Genomic DNA, 20,795 nt, shown 5'->3' on the forward strand with positions numbered 1-20,795 from the left:
TAATATCCTTGAGCTTATGGACAAAGATCAGTCATCAGACCTTCATTCCCTCTTTCGTAAGAGTCTCTTCAGGAAGCAAGTCAGGGGGCTCCCACTGTCATACACAGAAGACTATGGCAGGGGACTCCCACAGGAAGCACTGTCTGACAGTGACCTCTAAGAATAACAGAATTAAAAAATAATAATATTAGAAGGAAACCACCAGATTCCTACTGGGCATCTCCCACAGTTGTTGAAGCAGCCATCTTTGAACACCTGTTTCTTTTCTTCCTAAGCGTCCCCTGTTCCTACTCATTACTAATCAAAATTAGAGCTGCATAGTAAAAAACTCAGGGCCTTCACAGGACAAGCCTTTGGACTGCCTGAGTTTCAGGTGAGCCTCAGAGGCAGAATTATGGTAAAGGCTTGTACATTTTCTCCAGATCACCCATCTCTGTAGGTAGGCCCAGCTCACACACTATCCTGTCTCAACTACTGCCAGAGAGAGAATAATGTGACTGTCTTCACAGAAAGAACATGTTCCCTTCAGACACAATGCTAAGATAGAAGAGCTCTCTGTATTATATCCTGCTCCTTTCCCACCTCCAAATATGTCAGCTTACTACAATGTAGTGCAAAAATATAGAGGATTTAGAGATGTTCAAAAGCACCTAACAATAACATATATTTAGCAATGCCTTATTAAATAATATTCATATATAATATCTACCTCTACACATAAATTCAAAATATCAACATAATGACTTAAGGGGAACTAGAAGAAATAATAACAAATTATGTTTTAAAATATGTATATGTTCCAGTATAACAACTCTCAAATACAAAATGAAGACATGGGATGCTAATATCTAAGTGCAGAATCATCACAAATGCAACAAATGCCAATGAAGAAAAATACAGGCGTGCTTATTAGCAACTGATGTCACAAATGGAGTTTGTCACCAGTGGTAATGTGATTTGCAGAAATGATGAACAATTCTCAGTCAGACTTTAAACAAAACAAAATATAGTCTTCCCTTGATTTACAAGTAGTTTTACTCCTGGAAAATTTACAACATATCAAAATTGTGCAAAAGATACTGTGTTTATACATAAAACAGAATACAATTCTAGGCTTAAATTATTAGAAACAGATTTTTTACCTAAATAGATATCTGCTGGGACACTGGAAAATTGTGCGATATGCAAGGCAAGGCTTTGCTTACGTGGAACTGTCTTGTGCACTATAGGTCTTTGGTCAATGGAATGTGGGCTGAGTGGCAGTGCACCAGCTCTGAGTCTAGGGTTAAGAGGTAGGTATTAGCTTCAGAGAAACAGAACCAAAAGGACACGTATGGATATAAATATAGAGAGCATAATAAAGAGACTTGTTATAAGGAATTGGCTCATGCAATTATGGAGGCTAAGAAGTGCAGACCGAGGAGGGCCAATGGTATAATTTAAATCAAAGCCTGAATCCAAAGGTGGAAGATCAATGTCCCAGCTCAAAGACAGTCAGGCAGAGAGAAAGAATTCTTTCTTACTCAGCCTTTTATTCTATTCAAGCCTTCAACAGATTGGGTGAGGCCTAGGAATCTGCTTTGCTCAGTATGCCAATTCAAAAGCTAATCACCTCTAGAAATACCCTCAAAGACAAAGCCAGAAATAATATTTAACCAAATATCTGGGCACCCCATTGCCCAATTTAGTTGATGCATAAAACTAACCATCACAAGGCATCACATGTTTCTGCTCACCTTTCACATACTTCTGCCACATCCACACAGAAAACATGAACTGGGTAACCGATTAACCCAGGAAGATAAAAGACCTGAATTTAAAATGCAACTTGAAAAACCCCCAGCCATGCTCAGTCTGGACCACCTAGCCCTCAGCCAATTTACAGATTTGTGGATGAAAATAAATGATTCTTGCTTTTTGTCACTAACTTTTAAAGTGGTTGATGTAAGCAGCATGATGTGGCAATCAATGTCTGATATATCAAATGAGACAGTTTTCCTTTTTTCTCAGCATAAGGAATGCAAGTATTGTTAAAAGAAGAATAGGAAAAGCCAATAAGAAATGTATGATGTTGGACATGGAATTGATAGACATTAGGAAAAAGAAGCAATAGGTAAAATATAAGGAAAAGATAGAAGTTAACCAGTGCAATATAAACAGAAATGCTTAATCCAAGCCATATGAGTTGCTGGATATTAGAAAAACCCTTCGACAAATCATACCAATGTGTATTTCATGAACTCACTCCCCTACAATCACTTGGAAAGATAGAATATGCAAAGTTTCTGTATCCCGACAGATTCTTATAAAAGGCAGAGATGTAATAAGGATGAAGGCCCGTAGTTTTCACAAAACAAAGCCTTTGTTGTCAAAATTCAAATCAGAATTCATTTATCCTTTTAGATTTTAAACACATACAGCATTAAGTAATGAGTAGACACAAAGAAAACCCATGAGTAATTCATTTTTTTATCAACAGTTTTTCTGGCATCTATCACTTAGTTATTTCACAAATTAACTAAATATACCATTGTACCTAGTTACTAACGTTCTGATATTTTTAGGGCTCTTATTCAATGACAGAAATAAATTATGAGTTAAAAAAAACTTATATATAACCACAGGCAACCAATCTTCCACGTTCTAATGAAATAGAAATGATTCTTAAATAATTCATATATATTTTTAAAGGTCTTTGGATAATGCCACATGACTTTGTAAGACTCTATATAAAAACTTGACTGACCTTCTGAGAAGTCAAAGCACTGAAGTAAATACAATTAGATATATGAATCACAGAGTCTACAAGATAAAACCAAACTAGTGATGATAAATAACTATGCAATAAGTTTGACAATCCAGATAAAATTGACAAATTTCTTTTTAAAAAGCAGCACACTAAAGCTGACATAAGAAGAAACTAAAACTCTGGATAGCTTTTATCAAAGAAACTGATGTGTTAGTTAATAAGAGGCATATCAATGAAATTCTACTAGTTCAGTTAATAATAACGTATCAGTAATGGCTCATCAATTGTGACAAATCTACTACAGAGATGCAAGAACTGGGAACTCATGGGGGTGGAGTAACTGGGAACTCTGTACTTTATTTTCAATATTTCTATAAATCACTCAAAAATATGAAGTCTATTAACTTAAAAGCCTTTGAAATTGTATATTTCATTTTAAACAAAAATTAAAATGGAGTATAGACCCAATTATAAAATGTAAAACTATAAAATCTCTAGAAGAAAACATTGAAGGAAATCTATATAACCTTGGGTTTGCTGGTGAGATTTTTTAGACACCACACCAACAGCATGATCCATGAAAGGAAAAAACAGAGATAAATTGAACTTTATTAAAATTTAAAATTCTTTTTCATCAAAAGACACTGTCATTAGTATAAAAAGACAAGCCACACTAAGAGGAAATATTTGCAAACACATATCTGATTAAATACATATCTGGTATCCAAAATACACAAAGTACTATTAAAACTCAACAATAAGAAAACAAGCAACCCAACTGAAAAATGGCAATATATATAAATAGACACTGCATGAGAGAAGATATACAGAAGGTGTGATATGCAGAAAAATGGTTCCCCAAAGATATATTCACTTCTTGATCCCCAGAACCTATGAATACTACATTACATAGCAAAACATGCACAAGAATGTTCATAGATACTTTATTGATAATAGCTCCAATCTGGAAACAACTCAAATCTCTATCAACAGATAAACAGAGAAACAAATTGTGGTATATTCATATAATATAATACTATGCATTCAGTAATAAAAAAGAATTGAGTATTGATACACACAAAAACATGAATCTTTTCAAAAATATTGTGTTGAAAGAAAGAAAACAGACACAAGAGTACATACTGTATGATTTTTTTATTTGAATTTCAAGTGTAAGCAAAACTAATCTTTGGTGATAAAAATTAGGGCAGTGTCTCTGGGAAAGGAGGAAATGAATGAAAAGGGATACAAGGAACTTTCTAAGGTAATGGAGATATGCTTTTGCCTACACAGATGTATACACTTGTCAAACTGATCCAGCTATGTATTTATGATCTGTATTTTCTGTGGATAAAAATTATACCATCATGAATTTAATTGATAAAACAAAATCATTGCTCAGCAGACTCACAGTTTCTTATAGTACTGAAACTCCAAAGACATTTTATTTATTTATTTATCTACTTGTTTGTTTGTTTGTTTACAGAGTCTCACCATGTTGCCCAGGCTGGTCTTGAACTCCTAAGCTCAAGCAATCCTGTTTCAACCTCCCAAGTAGCAGGGACTACAGGTGTGTGCTACTGCACCCAGCTCCAAAAACATTTCTTGAATAAACAATAATGAAAAGTGCAATGGGTAATAGAATGGACAACATCCTTAAAATAAATATGGGAAGTTCCTTAAAACTGTTCCTTGGAATAGTGATGTCAAAGGGAAAGACATTAGAAGCAAGTCTACAAGGGGGAAAAATAATTTGATGAGCGGCCAGGGTTCTCCAATGTGTTTTCTCGGTCTGGTGATAAGAATCCAGAATATTTAGTATAGAGAGAGGGATGAATGCAATGTGTTTTATCCAGACCACTGCGGCTCAGAGCCAGCTAATAGAGGAGAAATCTGAAGAGTCTGGAAGTCAGTTTGTTGCATTCTGATCCACTTGAATGGGTTCAAGTTTGGAGGGTAAGAAGAATAAGCCTCAGGAGTAAAGGACTGTGTGAGAACAGTTTTGTGAAATTCTGGACAAGGCGTGGAGGTCAAATGATAGAATTGCTCATGAGGGGCTTAGCATTTGGTCACAAGCAAAGCTGCTTTGCAGTGCAGACGGCTATGTGTGCAATTAATTAGGGGCCGTTCTCTGCCTGTACCTTGTGGACAAAAAACCTTGTGGACAGGAAGTTCTGGGCACCCGAACAACATTCTGGACACAGTCACGCCACTTGCATGTCCACTGGCAGTAGCAAGACTCTGCCAAGCAGCTTCTCAGATCTTGTGCATGGAACAATGGAATTCAGAGCAGGAGAGGGAGAACTTGATAAGCACCTCCAAAGGACTGAAGTCAGGATAGTGGGGAGATAGTTATGACTGGAAGGAGCATGCAACGGACCTCTGGGGCATTCGGAATATTCTTTCTGATTTTTGATGGGTGATCTATAAAGAGATGTGTTCAGTTTGTGAAAACGCAGTTGTACCCTTATCAAATATGCACTTTTCTTTCTATATAATATACTTTAATTTAAAAAGGTTTAAAAATAATTTAAAATACTTCCAGCCCCTATGTGTCCAGTGCCAGGAGTTACAAATATCTCAGTAGTTTGGCCTCTTCCTCAAGGTATGAGTCTAGTAGGAAAATACACATAGAGCAGCCACCATGACACAATATGAGAAGCACTCCACAGCTGGAGCTGCAAGGGGCCTAGGAGAGACAGAAAAAGAGCTGTCGAGTGTCATAAAAAGGGACCTTTGAGCTTAGGATTGAAGGATGATTAGGAGACTTTTCCATAGAAAAATATGTGTACGGCGGGGGTTGGGGAAGAAGAGACGGTAGGAGGGAGAACATTCTCAGCCCACGGCAAGAGAAGATAAAAAATTGCCAATCTCCCATCCCGTCAAATACACAGTCATAGTAGAGTGAAAAATGTGCCTAAAAGCCCAATATTCCAAGTATTAATGCAGGCTTTTGACAGCTATTGGACAAATAAGATTTATTGAGGATGGGGGTGGAGGAACGGGGGTCGATCCTCAGCTCTAATGACTTAAGTCAGCAATAAGCAGCCCCTGCTCAAAGGCCAATGTATTGAATGTTTATAGCTATGTTTCTTTTTCATTCAAAATGAAAATAGTTTTATTGAGTACCAAAGCAATTTATGTTCTCACAACTTAGATGACCTCACCTACATTATTGCCTGGAAAAATATCCATGAGAAAAACTGGCATTGCTTTTTTAGCCACTAGAACACTAATACTTACACATGTTTGAAAAACAGCACTGCAGGTGTATGCTGAAATTAATATTTACCACCTCCACTGGTGCCTTAATTACAAAAGTCATGTGTGCTTATTGTTGAAAACTCAAACAATTCAGAAATATATATATTAAAATATGTAAGGTCCTTTCCACACCCCAAAAAGACAAGAGTTTGATCTTTATTCTTTCAAACTCTGTAATGTACCTTAGATTCTTTTTAGTAGAATCATACTATATTGATTCTACTAAATATATATATTTATATTCTGGTCATAAATTGCTATTTTTAAACTAACGACATCTTCAAAATATTTCCATTTTACCATGTAGGTTCACCTCATTCATTTCAGTGACTGTGTAGTATTTCATTATTTGGATTAACCATAATTAATGTGATCAGGCTCTGATAGACATACAGGTTGTTCCAATTTTTCACCACTGCAAATAATGATGCAATAAACATACAAAATTCTGATGATTTATCTTAGTATTCTGATACCTCTGAGCATGTCTAGGAGGGAAGGGACTAAGGAGTCTCTTGGGATTTTATCTCAACTTGGAAACTGAGCAGGGTCAGGTCTGATTAGTACTTGGGTGGGAGACTGCCTGGAACATGAGCTGCTGTAGGCTTTAAAAAAAAAAAGTCTACTAGAAAGCTCATTCTGAGTGAAAGGCAATTTGAGACCGTTATTTACAGTCCTAGGACAACAGACCTGCATTTGAGAGGGGAACTGATTGTAAATACAGGAGACTATCACTTGGCGTGTCCGTACACCAGCCCTCATACATTCACAGATTCTCTAAACTCTCCAGAGACATCAAGAGCACAGGGAAGCACCAGCAGATTCCACAACACTGGAACCAAGGCATTCTGGGCAGTGAGAGGCAGGTCGGGCAACACTGTGGTGATGTTGCTGCAGGGACCAGAGCAGGGGACAAGGACTATAGGAGCAATCTTCAAGGACTCAAAGAATAGTGAGGAATCTTTGAAGCAGGCTGGGAATGCCACAATTGGGGTCAGACGAGAACCACAGAAGTGATTATGGTTGCTGCTGTGAGTCTGTAATTTCTGCCTTCACATGGATGTGGCCAACAGGAAACACAGGTTGTAGATTTAATTGGATGCTTCAAAAAGTAATAGTCTTTACACTTAAATTGTTTTGTGTTCAATGCAGCTAGTGATGGGTTTAATATGCGTTGACTGGAGTATGTCGTCATGTGTCGAAAAGAATGGTGTGAGGGCAAACATGACAATGGCTCCATGGATTTATTAGAATATCACTTCTTAGATATGAAGCACAAAAATGAAATAAAGAAAATTGGCATGCTTAGAACTACTAAAAAGTGATATTAAAATACATGTATTTTAAAAGAGGCTAGTCGGAGCTTGAAATGACAAAGTGGGTCACCTTCTCTACCCACTGCCAAAATGCATGGCTGTTCCTTGCTGCAGAAGCTCCCGTGCTGCGTGACTCAGCTGGGTAATTTAAAGCAAAGAATAAAACATCTTAGATATTTCTCTTAGACAAATTTTAGCCCCCCAAAGTTCACTACTTATCTTGCATAAATTTGCAGATTTTAAAACCTAAATATTGGAAGAGATAGCATCTTAGAAATCAAGCTGCTGGTGTTCCTGGTGTTTCTACAAAGGCAGAACTAGAACTTCAAGTTCCAATTGTTCAGCAATTACAGAGGCAGTGATGGCAGTGAAGATTCATTGCAGTCACCGAAGAATAGGAGACCTAAGGATATCCTATGGTCATCCAAAGATGACCATCCAAATGCTCATCCAAAGGTCTGAACACACTAGATGGTAATCAGGTGAAGACAGGCATGATGTAGTGGAAAGAACACTGAACTAGGCATTTGATTACTTGGTTTAGTTAATTATAAGCCATACATCTCAGGAAAATCACAAGTTCTCTGGGTAAGGAGAGGGCCAGGGATACCATGAAGACTAAATGCAATGCTCCGTATGCATGTGCTGGATACAAATATGCATAGCTTAACAAGACCAGCTACACAATTGGCAGGGCCCAATGCAAAAGGGAAACATGGGACCCCTTGCTCACAGAATTTCAAGAGGTGACAGCAGAACACCAAACCAAACATAGGGTTCTTTTGAACGTGAAGCTTAATGTGACTGTTCAGGCTAAAGACCCATGAAGCTGGCCTTAGGTGTTACCAGCCCACAGATAGGTGCTCCTTGAGAACGGGACTTTTGTAACTGCATAGCTGAATCCTCCAGACTACCTTGCATTTGATAAATACTCGGGAAACACTGATTGCTTCTGAAATTGCAGTATAATGAAAAAAAGTGGAATTTTATACATCAAAAAGGTATCCTCTCATTTTACAAGATACATATGGAGACAAAAGAAAAGATACTTTTTAAAGTACAGTGCCTACGAAGTAACATGCTAGGAGCTTTGTGTATATTTTCCTTATGTAATCTCTACATGCAATCCTGAAAAGTAGATTACAAAATCATCTTTTCACATCTGAAAAAATTTAGGCTTAGAGAGGTTAAGAAACTTGTTCATGGTTAAAAAGCTCAACATATGTGATCATTAGAGAAATGCAAATCGGAACCACAATGAGACACCTTCTCACATCAGTCAGAATGGTGATTATTAAAAAGTTATGAAATAACAGATGCTGGCAAGATTGCAGAGAACTAGGAATGCTTTTCCACTATTGGTGGGAATGTAAATTAGTTCGACCATCGTGGAAGACAGTGTGGCGATTCTTCAAAGATCTAGAACCAGAAATACCATTTGACCCAGCAATCCCATTACTGGGTATATAACCAAAGGAATATAAATCATTCTGTTACAAAAACACATGCACATGTATGTTCATTGCAGTGCTATTCACAATAGCAAAGACATGGAATCAACCTAAATGCCCATCAACGATAGAGTGGATAAAGAAAACGTGGTACATATATACCATGGAATACTATGCTGCCTTAAAATGGAACGAGATCATGTCCTTTGCAAGGACATGGATGGTGCTAGAAGCCATTATCCTCAGCAAACTAATGCAGGAACAGAACACCAAACACTGCATGTTCTCACTTATAAGTGGGAGCTGAACAATGAGAACACATGGACACAGGGAGGGGAACAATACACACTGGGGCCTGTCCGGGAGGGACTGGAGGAAGGGAGAGCATTAGGAAAAATAGCTAATGCATTCTGGGCTTAATACCTACGTGATGGTTTGATAGGTGCAGCAAACCACCATGGCACATGTTTACCTATGTAACAAACCTGCACATCCTGCACATGTATCCTGGAACGTAAAATTAAAATTAAAAAAAGAAACTTGTTCATGGTTACACTGTTTTTCTCTAACACGTCATTAATTCATTTGACAATAATTCTTGAGCTCCTACCATGCTCCAGATACTATTTCAAACATGAAGGACAAATCAGCAAGATTAATATAAGACCAATGTATCCCTAATCCTGTCCTCAGTCTCCTAGGGTTTGTAGATTAGTAAAAGGCGACTGGCATTAATGAAAGAATCTCATTTTTTAAAAAAGAAATTGTAAAATTAGTGAGCTTCATAAACAGGATTGCTAGATTTGGCAAATAAAAATGTAGGACACTCAGATAATTTTAAGTGTTCAATAAACAACAAATAATGTTTTAGTGTAAGTATGTCTGCCATGGTCTGAAAGCTGGTGTCCCTCTCAAATTCATATGTTGGAACTTAATCCCCAAAGTGATAGTATTAAGAGGTGAGGCCTTTTGGGAAATAAGTCACGAGGGTTCCACCCTCATGAATGGGATTAGTGCTCTTATCAAAGAGGTTGAAGGGAGGTGCCTTGCCCCTTCCATGTGAGGACATTTATGAGGAACAGGCCTTGGCCAGACACCAAATCTTCTGGGAACTTAATCTTGGAATTCCCAGCCTCCAGAATTGTGAGCAATAAATTTCCATTGTTTATAAATTAGCCAGTCTAAAATATTTTGTTATAGCAGCTGGAAGGGATTAGGACAATGTCCCATGCAATATTTGAGACATATTTATACTTAAAAAATTTTATTGTTTATCTAAATTCAAATTTAACTGAGCATCTTATATTTTCTCTGATAACTTTATGAGGAAAAGTGCACTGTATTAAAAGTAACCTCACTACAGAGACTTAGAGGCTGGATTGAAATCTGAAGAGCATAAGGAGTTAATATGGTAGAGGTAAGCTGGGGCAGGTTGCAGAAGGAGACTGATGATTGAAGGTTACTGGGGATGGAAGTGGTTTGGGGCTCATGTAAAATGAGGCTGCAGAAGTGAGCAGAGGCCAGACCACCTAGGGCTTTGAAGGCCATGCAAAGGTGTTCAGCCTTTATTGCACTCAACTGACCTGTCATTACAATGTTCCTTCTGCCAATGCCCTTCCCTTCTTTGATACCAAATATGTAACTGTCTCCATGGAGTCGTTCCCAACCACCCATGCCACTCACTCCTATGACTTTTACCAAAGAAGTTAGTCCTCTTTACATCTGTCTCGCAAAACAGAATAGTATTTCACTGAGGGCTTCCAGCAGATACTTGGTAAATATTAAAGAGGAAAACAAAGCGTAGAAAGTCCATGCATTCTGGTTCTTGCTATGCTATCTAGAAATAGTTCAAGTGCATCTGCATATATGGTTCCCCTAATGATAATATCCAACTCACTTGGCAGAGCTTGATAAACAGCACATTCTGGGCCCAACCATGGAACCATTAACTTAGAATGTCTAGAATGGGACTCAGAAATTCCCACTTAAACAAGTTCCCCAGGAAAATATGATATACACAACTATTTGAGAATCACTCTATTTGGCTACTCTAGGATTCTAGGATTTTCAAATAGTGGAAAATGATAAGAGAAAGCTCTTGGTTTCACCTGTCATGAATCTCACTGTACTCTTGACTTGTAAGAGGGTCCAAGGTTGTCAGAAGACTGAAGGCCATCCCTATAGTGTCCAGTCTTAATCATTTGTATTATATACTATCTATGGGAAAAGATGTAGCAAGCATAATAGGCATTAGGCGGTCAACAGAAAATATTTTAAACGTCATACTAAAATGATCTGAGTATTTTCTTTATATTAAGCAGGAATTATTTTTCAAATTTGATCCCTAAAATTGTTTTAATTCATACATCTAATGGCATAATACAAAATCTAATGGACCATCTATCTACAAAAACAGAGCCTATAGCTTCATGTAAAATTTTAACCTGAGTTAATTTTTTAAAACACATTTTCTATACTACTTATAAGCAAAGTTCAAACTTAAAATATAACTCATCATATATTTCTCTATTTCCTGGAGAGAAAGAACATTAGAACTAGAAAGGACCAAATCATCCAATACATCCTGTCCATTTATTTAATTTTGTTCAATTCTTCTCAATAGGGAAGCCATCCTGAAGTGCAAATACTGCTGCTGTCCCTAATTAGGAGGGGTTGTGGTAAAATAAAATTGTATTTTAGTATCCCATTAAGACATATTTCTAGCAAGAATTAAAATCGTAACTTCATTCCCATTGTTATTCTCAGCTGTCTCAAATAAAGAAAAAACCTCCAGATTCAAACCACTGCAACATTTTACACTGGTTGCTCAACTGTGCAGAGATTGAAAAAGCAAAGCAAAAGCAAAAACAATGTGGTAATGTTGCATCACAACTATATACACCTGCCAGGGGCTGCCTTTCCTGGATTTACAAACAGACTTCATTGAAACTATGAGTTTGTGTTTAAATGGAGAATAATATGTATGCTGTGAACCACAGTCAAACACGAACCTCACCAACATGGAACCAAGAAATATGCTGGTGAATTGAAGGTTTTCCCCTGATATAGCTGCACAGAATAAGAGATATTTTGCTTTCACTACTCACAGAAATCTAGCATTATATGGAGTAATATGAATAACAACAGTGGGCTGGTTAAGGAGGCATTTTGACAAATCACATGTTTTTATTCATACAATATGTCATCAAGTTTACTTAAGAATAAGAGCTAACACTCCTAATTATAGGAAATGGGTTTTCTGGTACTTGTCATCACGTGATATATTGCACATTATGATGCCTTTGCCGTAATCTCCTGGAGATTGGGAACTGGATCCTATTATTTGAAGCATTTCCACACTTAAGGAATATGATAGGGTTAATAATGAATAGGATTTTTACTACAAGCTCTTAGGCCAGTCTGCTGCTCAGATCAGAGAAGCTACTTTCATTGTCATTGGGTCATGAAAAATAAATCTCATTTCTCCACTACGTGAACAAAACACCCAAATGTGATCCAGAGCTTCTTTTTTTCCTTCTCCAGACAGTCAGCAGCTAATGGCATTTGATTGTACATTAGACTGTTAGGAAAAGTCTATTGTCTGCATTTGCTCACATCGAGGGCCAAATTTCATTTAAAAAAAACAACGCTGGGAAAGGTCTCTAGAATTTTTTAAAAGATAAAGTTGTTTGTGCGTGTGTGTGCGTGTGTGTGTGTGTGTGTAGGGGCTTTGCTAATATTTTCCATTCGTATTGAATTTGTATTTCCAAAGCCAAAGCTCTCTGAGACTATCTCTTTTGTCTTCAAAACAACCCTGTAAGGTACATAAAAGCTAGTATAAGCTATTTTTCACATTTCTCAAAGGTGGAAGATGAACCCAAGAGGCTACGTAACCTGCCCAAGGTGACATAACACAATATTTGGGGAAATGGTGACTAGCATCTGTGTTTCTGGGTTCCTTGATAACTGCTTTTCTTCCTCCCTCCCTTCCTTCCTTCTTTCCCAACCCAGCCCCCTTTCATTCATTTTGCCTACACACTGAAGATTTGGGCTCCTTCAGTAAAGCCAGTAGAAAAACTTTGTCATTGGGTTTCCAGAAAGTGGTCTTTAAAGAAAGAATAGAATGGATCGTGGTTTTGATTTATTATTTTCCACCAGAGAATGCATTATCAGTAGTGTTTTTAACGCGTATTTTATGCTATGAAAGAGGAATGCGGCACATTGTTTTGTAAGACATTCTTAAACCTCACTTAGAGGCCAGGCCTCCTGCCAAAAATCCTGAAGAATGGTGGCGCAACGGGTTGGCACTACAGAACCTCACGAACCTCAACACCTAGGCGTTCACATGAAAACTTGCCCACCAGCACGAGGCCTTTCGGAACTTGCCATGGAAAATGAGTGAACGCCTAAGAGATCCATGCCACATTCTTCAGAATTAAGGATAAGAATTAAACGGAAGCTACCGCGCTAACAGTCAGCTAAGTAGGAAGGGAGTAGGTTCAGCGGGAGAGGAGACCATCAGGCATCCCGGTCTCGGAGCTTTAAAAGACGCCCCATCTCCTCGGTACCCCGGGGAGTGCCCGGTAGCTGCGGCGCCTTCCCAGCACTGCGGCGCACTGCGGAGCCGCCTGCCAGCCCGCCCGGGCCGTGCGGGGCTTTCCTTGCCGCCCCGCGCCGCCGCAGTCCGCCCGCCCCCCGCGGCCCCGCCGTGTGGCCGCTGTCCGCGCCAGGCGCGCCGCGGGGCATCCATCAACCTAGAGCCTTTGACGCACACACGCGCGCTCCCAGACGGAGACTCCGTCTCCTGCCCCCACCCGCCACCCCCGCCCGCCCCTCGCGGGTCTGCATTTGCATCACTGGCACACGTAGCAGGTGACGCGAGCGCCCCCAGCTCAGGCCGTCCAGGCGGCACCTCCAGCCCCCGTGACTCAGCCCCTCCCCCTCCGCCCCCGCGCGCCGCCTAAGGTCCCCGCACGCCCACAGATCTGCTCCCGATTGTTCATCTGTCGCGGGGTGCTGGCTGCCCCAAGCCAAGTTCATCCCCGTATTCCGCAGTCCCCCTGGACTCAGCTCGGGGCGCTCCCCGCGACGCTCTGGAGAAAAGTCTTCCCAGTTCTAGAACCCAGGCGGAGGGGAAGAAGCCCACTAAGAGAAAGGGTCAGAGGGTCGGCTAATGGCCTTCACTACCCTCATTGCCATCTAAGATTACCTCGGTAGCTTATTTACTGGGATCGGTCCCTTTCCCCTCTGAGCTTCACAGCCTTGGGTCTGCTTCGCCTCGCCTGGCGCACAGTAGGCGCCCAATAGGTTTTTGCTGAATGAAGGCGTTGTGTAGGAAGTGCAGGCGGCTGACAAAGAGCCTCAGCCCCGCAGACTCCCCTGCTCTCCAGCCCTCTCTTGCTCTCGCTTAGACGCTAGACAGGCGCTTCGGGAATGCATGTGGGAGAGTTTGAAAATTCATGGTGTTTCTTTCAGGCTCTCTCAGCACTTACTGCAGCTGCCTCTGCTCTCCCGCCACCCGCACGTCTGCAGAGGGATCCCCGCCGAAAAGTTGAGCCTAAAGCTGCTATAAAGGTATAGGTCCAGGTACCCTGCCCGTCAAACCTCACAAGCAAAAAAGAGCTTGGCGGTCGCTGCAGACGCGGCGCCTGCATCGCCTCTGCTGCCCACCCACCTCCCCTGGGAATCCCAGAGAAAGTGCGACCCAGTCCCCAGACCTACCCTAGCGAACCCGGGGGCCACTGCATCTATTTTACCCCGACTTTCCCGGTCCTTCCTCAACAAAGGCGCCTACCCAGAAGCGGGCACCTGCAGCCGTTTCCCCCGGGGCAGGCGGGGCAAAGTTGCGCTTCTGAAAGGTTGCAAAAACTTCCCCAGGCTGTAGCGCCCGGCCACCGGTCGGGAAGAGAAATCCAGCAGCCGGGGAAGTCTCCCCGGGGATGCCCGCTTCGCCTCCCCCACTCACCGCTCCAGCCGTCGGAGACCCTTTCCCTGAGTGGTGTCAGCACTGCAGCCGCCTCCGTGCGGGCGCCGCTCCGGCTCGCTTCCCCGGGCCGCCTCCGTCTGCCACTCTCGCCTGCAGCGCGCAGAGTGGTGACTCCTCTGAGTGTGTCAGCGGCGAGAGGAGGGGCGGGAAAGTGACTCCTGGCTTGCACGCTGCGGTCCTCCTCCCCTCCTCCGCCTCCCTCCTCCCCCCGGTGCTGCAGTGCCGGGCGGCGGCGTGGCGAGAGTACCAGCGGTGCGCAGGGTGTCACGGCGCGCGGGGGAGGCGGGCGCCGCGCGCCACTCGCGGTGCTCCGGCAAGTCGCGGTGGTGAGGCGCTGCTGAGGTGCGGGACTGGGGCAGGGGGCGGGGAAAGAGAGCCACTTGCAAGTGGTAGGTACTTCTGGAGAAGTCAGGGCTCTGAGTTAGTAGCAGGTGAAGGAGGGGGGCGGCAGTCCTTAATTGGTCACCAACTGTGACTGTCCGTTGCGCAATTGGCGGCGACCCGGGTCAGGTCCAGCGTGAGACGCCAGGGATTTCTGACTGCTGGACTCTGTTAGCACCGGACAAAAAGAGGGTTTGTATTCTATTTCTGGGCCTGGGACTGACTTGTTACTTCAAGTTGGCTTCCAGGGATCAACCAGGCAGAGCTAGATTGCCTATTTCCCCCAGCCCCCACCCCGACGCTGGCAGACAAGTCCAGAGGAAACTTGGGCACAGCAAGAGCAAGCAGAAGAAAACTTCGCTAGGTTAAGTCTAGTGTCTCCCCAATGCTAGATAGGGCCAGACAGCTGAGCTCGCAGGCAGACATTGAAAGTGGCCCCTTAGCGGGGAAACAACCAAATATGAGAGAGAGGGAGGAGGGAGAGAGGGAGGGAGAGAAGGAGGGGGGGGAGGGAGAGAGAGAGAGAGAAAGAAAGAATGAGAATGAGAATTTTGCTTGTATTGTCAGAAACAAACATGTCTCCCTTTGGCGTGCAGGAGACCCCAACTCGCGCTTCACTGTTCCAAAGCGGTGGAGAGAAACTCGCTCCGCGAGGCCACACCCAGGCCTGGCGCACCCACCCAGCGGCACCATCGGAGGGCGTCGCCCTCCCAGGCCTTCCGACGCGGACCCTGCCATCCGGATGCTGCGGGAAGTAGGGCATCCCCACGTCCCTGACTCCTCCAGCTCCGCGCTGTCACGGAACCCATGTGGAGTGGGAAGCGGTCACACAGGCGTGTGCCTTCCGCGAAATCGTGGCTCTTGTGGTGGTGACCCAAAGCGAGACAAAGCGCGGCGCCAGTACGGGCTGCAGTGGTTGGAACTCAAACACACACATCTCTCCGCGAATGTGTTCCATACGTGTAAATATGCCTGGGTGATTGAATGGATGGCTGAATGAACGCTGTGTGGATAGAAATATAAATGTTACATGTATAATGCAGGCGCCAGGGAAGGAGAGCTATCAGGCATCCCCAGGCTGGAACCTCCTGCACGGAGGAGCCGGTGGAGCCAGGCCGTTCGCCCAGGGCGGTGTTAACTTGGGCTTTCCAATTCGATTTGTGCCACTATGCAGGATACTGTGAAGAGAAGAAAATGGAGACAACTCTTGGTCTCTCATTTTCTCTCCTTTCTGGTTCAGACACTCTGGAACTGTAAGTTATGGTTCTCATGTGCTGTTGAACCTACACTTCCTTGCTCGGTCTTTCTTGTTCTGGTGAGAGGCTTTGCAGTCTGTGACCGTAGGCGGTGCTATGAGATGGTCAGGCAACATGAAAATTAGTGAACGTGCTCATTTTCATTTCGTGGATTCTTCTTAGTAAAATAATTATTTAAATAGTTAAATAATTTAAATAGTTAAATAATTTAAATAATTATTTAGGCTAAAATTAATGTGCTGCTACTATGACAAGGAAGTGCCTATGAATCCAGCATTGGAAATACAATTGTGAAATTTAAAAATAACAAATCCTATATGGATTCCCCACATGTTATGTATAAAAATTTGAGCTTCCAACTGCAAAATGTGCTGGCAATTCACTGAGTTCTCACACGGGTACCTTTTTGAGAACCTCCCCCAAACTGTTGCTGAATAATGGATTGTTTCTCCAAGTGACAGAAGTTCAGAAAACCATGAAACAAAACTTAAAAGCGATCAACGTTCTTCATGCTATGCTGTATCATCCTTAAATCATTCTCCTATCTTGTCCATGGAAGATATATATATTTTTAAAGTGGATTGATTTTTCTACCTCTGGATTTTCGTGTCTTGATGCATTTGAAGGTAACAGCTCCTTTAGGAAAATCCCTGATTGTGTGTTTGCAGGAAACATCCCATTTAAGACCAGGTTGCACTGGAAAAGGCTATTTTAACGTTGTGTCTTTGGAGGATAAGAAACACTTTGTCATGATGATGTTGTGCCCTGGTTCCTGGACTTGCCCTCTAAAGCAGTTCTGGTTCTAGGGTCCTGCCTGGCACACACCTTGGCTCCAGGCCCCTTGGATCCAGCACTCAGACTAGTTTTATTCACGCTGTCATTATAATGAAATGTTTTCTCTTTTCTGAAAACACTTGTCTTGTAGAAGCAGATGGAGGGAAAAGGGGTACACCCCCCAATCCCCACAGAATCCCAGTGCTCTAAAGTCATTGCCCTCCTACACATCAGGACTTTTGTTCCTCAATGCAGAGTATCTTCCTGTGATGCTAAAACACAAGCTGTGAAAGACACCTAATGAGCATGAGAAGTCTGTTTTTGCATCAGCAAAGTGGTTTTGATAAAAATAATTCACACTAAGTACAGATGCTATAGTGGCTATATTTTATAATATACACAAGAAGCACAGTGCCTAGTACATAATGGGTATAGAATAAATGTTAGTCACTCTTCCTCTTTTAGTAGTCAGGGCAAGGTTTTCCAAAGGCTGTGCTTTGGAGAATTGGTTTTGTAAGATGCTCTGGAAAGTCAGAGTTACACCTGGCTTCCACAGCAGAGGTCTGAAGAGAGCCCCATACTGTTGGACCAAGTTTGTACAGCTCTCCACTTCTCCTCCTCATCATCAGGAGTCTATAGAAAAGTGCAGACACCTACTCTTCTTAATCCAACACTCAGCTTCCACAACACTCAAAACTATTTTTTGGCTCTTCTGTAATTTTAATCGAGGTATTACTATTCATTTTTTTAAATTCTCTCTTATAAGCACCACATTTTAATATCTAAGTCAATATTGGGGGAAAGAAACACCACCAAAAACTTCCCTTCGGAACAAAACAATGATGTTCATTCCTCCAAAAATCCACATTGAAAGTCTATCATAACCAAAACAAAAAAAAGCCCACGGAGAAATAAAAAGTAACAAAAATCACATTCTAGGGTGTTAGGACATTTGGCAGTCTTTACTGTGCTGTCGAACCATCCTTCAGCTGGCTTTCAAAAAAAATAACACCCTAAGCTCATCAAAATATACATTTGCCATTTGCTTTTTAAAATTAAAAATAATAATTAAAAAGAAAACTTCAAGGAATTCACAATCAATTGCCTGACTTGTTTCAATGTCATGTACAGCATATGGAAGTGAAAAAGGCCATTTGCAGCACTTGTGATTAAGGGATATTCATCTTCAAGGTTTAGCTTTCTTCCAGACAGTGTGAAATACCCACAATTCGAAGTTTGAAGGGACATAGATGATCTCCTTTGAGAATTCCACAAGGCAATGCAGGCACCCAAGCTGTTCTTCGAAGGGTGGCAGGGCTTCTGTCAGATTGACACAGTTCCCACGTGTAAAATATTTCCCATCCTATTTCAATACATTCATTGAGGGGTCAAAAATCAGTCCGAGAAACTCCCACGTGGAATCTTGTTCCGGAGATGTGGATATTGGAACAGCTGTCAAATCATTAGTCACATAATCCAATTCTCTCCCTTCTCTGGTGTGCCTCTTCAGTATTGGAATACAGTCTTCTATCAGAGCCTGATAGCAGTCTCCTTTCAGATTGTCTACAACATCACCACATGTGTTTTGCATATATTTCTTACATCCATCAATCACCATTTGGTCAATCTCTACCACAGTGACTATCTTTGATTTTAGTGTGACTGTTTCACATAATATGCCCCCATCTCAGCCTCTGAGAGTCAGTACCTCTTTGCCAGTGCAATCTGCTTTGCTGCTGCCCATGATGGCCCAGGTATATGCAAATCACTCTGCCAAATCAACATCCCTACTAAGGATGAGAATATTTCCAAATTGCTTCTAGTGTAGAATTTTAATGTTCTGATAAGGTGAATCTTCATTATACACCACTTCATCTATGTCATATTCGACCAGGCGCCCATTGGTGGTGGACCAATATCTGTTGATGGCCCCTCTTCAGACTACAGGTGGTAACGGCTTCACCAGCCCAGTACTGTCTTGACTCAATTCTTTCATTCTTTTTTCTACTTTGTTCGAAAGGCTGTCGATCTCTTCTTTGCCCTGCAGGTCATCATTGTAACTCTGAAGGTCCAGCAACATCAATCCATGTAGGTAAATTCTCAAATTGGCAAAGATGCTGTTTTTGTGTTTCCATTTGTAGATTGCTAAATAGCCACGGTCCTGCCAGGTGTGCACTGACCTCGCCATCCCGTGCTCCTGGAAAATGGACTGGAGGCCTGTTAGAATGGTCTTGCCATCAGCTTTGGCACTGAGCATGAAGTTGATCTTGCTGTGCCATGCTGCTGTCACAGTGAGGCGAGGCCCTCCTGTGCCATGCTTCAGGGAGGTGGCTGTGGGAGCCAGGGGGTGGGGGCATGCCCGTGTCAGGCTGTGGCCCACAGGAGTCAAAACAGTATGTTTTGAATCTACCAATGTTCATCTTGTTAAGCCCTTAATGCCTACTTATATCAGTGACCACAAGAAGCCCCAAAATCTCAGGTGCTTTTCTCATCTCTTACGTTCTAATGCTCATAAGGCTCAGCACACCTAGTATTCTGTCTCTTTCTCCCTATCCAACTCCTGAAACTCTCTGACTATGCCTCCTAGACTTCGAAGTCCACTGTTAGCAAAATGCCCAATATCCTCAACCTCATCTGCAAGTGTTCTCTTCACCTTTTTGTTCTCATGGAAATATGGCTTGCCTTCCTAAGAGGCTGCTCTCCCACAACCCTCTCAAGTGCCGGCTGACTTTTTCCCTCCAATGCTTGCATCACTTGTGTCTGGAGATAGGAAAGTGGTGTCCTTGTTCTGCATTGCTACTTCTGGAACATTCTTCACCACTCCTCCCTGAAACCTACTGCTATAAATCTCCTTTCATCAGGTTATTTCACCCACTACTCTTAGATGTGGCTAGCAGACTCAGACCTCCAGGTAACTCCACAACTTTCCTGATTGACTCCCAAGTCAATGTCACTTCCTGAACACTAATCCTGTTTTAATCCTTGGCAATTTAATATACACACAGATATTCATTCCAACCAGTACAACCCGTAGACCTGGGCAAACAAGGACTTGGTCTCCATGCTCCGTGCCTTAAACAACTCTAAAGTTTAAGAGTTAGAGACCACCTCTCTGGTGGCCAGGTTCTTTTGGTGGGGTCACTTAAGCCTACACCCAGATCCACGTGGACCCTATCCCCGTTTCTCCCCTTCAGTGTGCTCTTCACCTTTCTTCTGACCCCAAAACTCATTGTAGTCTTGACCAAATGCCCCAAGGAGCTGCAGAGCTCCCACTTATGAAGTCAGTCGTGGATGTGTAGACAGGTCCTGGTTCCAGGAAGGCAGTTTGGCAAGTGGATTGCTCTGGTGGCTGGTGCCCCCATTTCCTTTCCAAAATTGTGGAAGATCGGCAACCAGAACCAGAAGGGTGCTGCCACATTGAGTTTGGGTAACTCGCATTGTTTCCATAGACACCCCTGTCTCCTACCCTCCTACTCTCCCTCTTATTTTATGTTTTTAAAAATTAGTTTGTTTGAATCAAGATCCAAACAAGGTCTACCATACACTGCAATTGGTTGATATGTCTCTTAAATCTCTATTTATCTATTGGTTCATCCTTCCTTTCTTTTCCCTTCATAA

At 42.2% G+C, this 20,795-nt stretch overlaps 1 protein-coding gene and 1 pseudogene across 1 annotated transcript in view; both read right to left on the reverse strand.

Moving 5' to 3' along the window:
* SV2C (synaptic vesicle glycoprotein 2C) overlaps positions 1–14,875 on the reverse strand; it is a 252,207-nt gene extending 237,332 nt beyond the window's left edge. Inside the window, exon 1 of the mRNA XM_007975799.3 lies at positions 14,746–14,875. The gene's annotated coding sequence lies outside the window, so the exon portion shown is untranslated. The remainder of the gene's footprint in view (positions 1–14,745) is intronic.
* Positions 14,876–18,331: 3,456 nt separating this feature from the next.
* LOC140711613 (spermine synthase pseudogene) overlaps positions 18,332–20,795 on the reverse strand; it is a 44,856-nt pseudogene continuing 42,392 nt past the window's right edge.

This window comes from Chlorocebus sabaeus, chromosome 4 (assembly GCF_047675955.1).
Source record: "Chlorocebus sabaeus isolate Y175 chromosome 4, mChlSab1.0.hap1, whole genome shotgun sequence".
Lineage (NCBI taxonomy): Eukaryota > Metazoa > Chordata > Mammalia > Primates > Cercopithecidae > Chlorocebus > Chlorocebus sabaeus.